The 2,520-nt window shown below is 49.8% G+C and overlaps 1 pseudogene; it reads right to left on the bottom strand.

Moving 5' to 3' along the window:
• Nucleotides 1–1,003, bottom strand: part of LOC119283708 — a 16,299-nt pseudogene extending 15,296 nt beyond the window's left edge.
• Between the last annotated feature and the right edge of the window lie 1,517 nt (nt 1,004–2,520).

The following is a 2,520-nucleotide window of genomic DNA, read 5'->3' as shown; positions in this document are numbered from 1 at the left end:
TATATGAAAAAAATACAAACTACATATATATTCATATGTATGTTTATATTTAACATGCTACATGTTAGTTTATATAATAATACATAAAAAAGCTTAAAAAAATACATATGAAAAAAAAGTCTACCTATGCCGACGGCTATGCCGTCGGCATAGAGACGGCCAGGTTTTAGGCGGCGGGCGGCGTGCCGTGGATCGCTGACGTGGCGGTATGCCGACGGCAGCCGTCGGCTTAGCTCGTGGACGGTGCGCCGCGGATCGGTGACGTGGCATGACAATATATGCCGACGGCCGCCCGTCCAGGCCGTCGGCATAGATTTGACGACGTTAGCCGCTGGTCACGGGCGGGGTCGCCGGGCCCACGGGTATGCCGACGGCCTGGGTATGCCGACGGTTGCTGTCGCCATGTTCGCAGCTGGGCCGACGACATATGTATGCCGACGGGTGCCGTCGGCTTAGCTCGTGGTAGCCCGACGGCCAAGATACGCCGACGGCCAAGACGTGGCTGTCGGCATAGCGCAAAGTAGGCCAACGGCAGCCGTCGGCATTGATTTGGCCGTCGGGGTAGGGCCAGTTTCCGGTAGTGCGTCCTCTTGGCAAATCCGGGCCTGGCGTCGCTGTTGCCGAGGCGGAGCATGAAGCGGTCGACGCACTCTTCCATGTCGTAGCTGAGATCGCGCATGCTGCTCTTCCAGTTCTTGGCCAGCTCGTCCAGCTCCTCCATGTTCGCCAGTGAATTCACTAGTATTTGCATCCAGCGGAGCTCGCGCTCTAGGAACTCGATGTCCTTGCGCACCCTCTTGAGCATCGTGTACTCATCGCCGAGCAAGGTGGTCAACTTGCCGATGACGGAGCCCAACGCCCCCGTCCCGGCGCCCACGCCCACCATCTCCCTCTCCTCCCCTTGAGAAGACGAAGCTGCTACACAATCACCATATGGTTGGTGGTGTTTGATCGAGCAATGGTGCTGAGCTTGACTGCTTGAGAAGAGCAAGGTCAAGGTGCCGGTCAGGCAATAATGGAGGAGCGTGGTGTGTCACTGCTTGCTGCTACCGTGTGAAGGAGTGGGACATGACTGCTGGGCGCTTTTGATCATGTTGTACTGTATGCGCGTGAGCGAGCGTGGCGTGGCAATGGGACAGGTCTTGTCTAGTGTCTAGCAATGCCTAGCTAGTATACAGTAGTAAGTAGGAACTAGGAAGCTTCGCGGAAGCCCATAGGAGGAGGCTAGCAAGCAGGCCCCTTCAGATCAATCACGTATCCAAATGAGTAAAGCCAATAAGGTCAGGTTACAATGGACAATTCACAAACCGTCGTATTCTCATAATTGTGCATTGCATTCCCCAGCATGGTCTTAGAATTGACCCTCCACGGTTTAGACGTCTTACAGGTACAGTCTTATGATTACTTGTATTCGCCTCTTTTTTTATGAGTTTGGACTTGGTTTGGCTGTGTGCATCTTAGTTATGCAGAGGTCGGATGTAATACTTAAACCTTTTAAGTAATAAAATGCCCATTATCATAAAAAATAAAAGTGATGATAATCCTATGTGAGCGTTTGTATACTTTTAATCCAATCTAGCAAATTTATGATTTTATAACATTTTTGCAAAAAAAAATGGACGTAATTTTAGGCCTATGCAATATATATTCACTCACGAGGCCCCCGCGTCGCTCCTTACATGCGACTCAAGGCGGTGGCCAGCCCGATCACCGCCATCACCTTTCCCCTCCACCCCTTTCCTCCTCCTCGCTGCCGCCCGAGAGAGCCGGACAAGGCAAGCCCTCAAGGCTTCCAAGGACGGGCGGCAGGGCTGCACCGGTGGAGATGGCGTGGTGGGGACGACGCTGGCCCAAAGGCCCGTGTCGCGCGGTGTCGAAGCCTCCCTTCTTCTATGGAGGTGGTCTTAAAGCAGCAATGGATGTGATGTGAACTAATCTTGGATGAATAATAGTTCATGGGGCTACGATTGAAGGTGTGCATATATAAGGGCTCCCCCGGAGCCTCCTTCATAGACGTAGTTTTTCTTCTGTGATCCAAGGGCTCTAAATGAGTCAAATCCAATCGCAATACCTCCCTTCGTGGCCAAGAAATTAGTAAGAACAAATGGGAATGAAATCCACGAAGAATTCCATCCAACCTGAGCAATTTCCAGCTTTTCTGGGTGTGGTGGCACCATGTGTCATCTTTTGTTCTTGACCCTTTAGTATTTCGGTTGTAACTTCTACATACGAACTCCGATTTTGACGTTTTTGGACTCATTGGAATTGCGTGAAGGACGCTGATTCACCTGTGGTATTAGATCTTCATTTTGAGCAATTTGAAAAAAAATGTCATTTCTATATTCCAAATACCAAAGTCTGGTACCTAAAAGTCCCTCGTAGTGAACCCATCCTTGGTCTTTTCAACATGCTTGGGTTGATCCAAAACACATGTAGACACAACAAAACAAAGAAAACTAAATAAAATGGGATGGCTCTTTTTGCTCTAGGATGCATATGCTCCATGATGAACACTAATTT

This window comes from Triticum dicoccoides, chromosome 4A, assembly GCF_002162155.2.
Source record: "Triticum dicoccoides isolate Atlit2015 ecotype Zavitan chromosome 4A, WEW_v2.0, whole genome shotgun sequence".
In the NCBI taxonomy this organism is placed as follows: domain Eukaryota; kingdom Viridiplantae; phylum Streptophyta; class Magnoliopsida; order Poales; family Poaceae; genus Triticum; species Triticum dicoccoides.
Note: the sequence above shows the minus strand (reverse complement) of the source record. Positions and strands in the feature narration are given on the sequence as shown.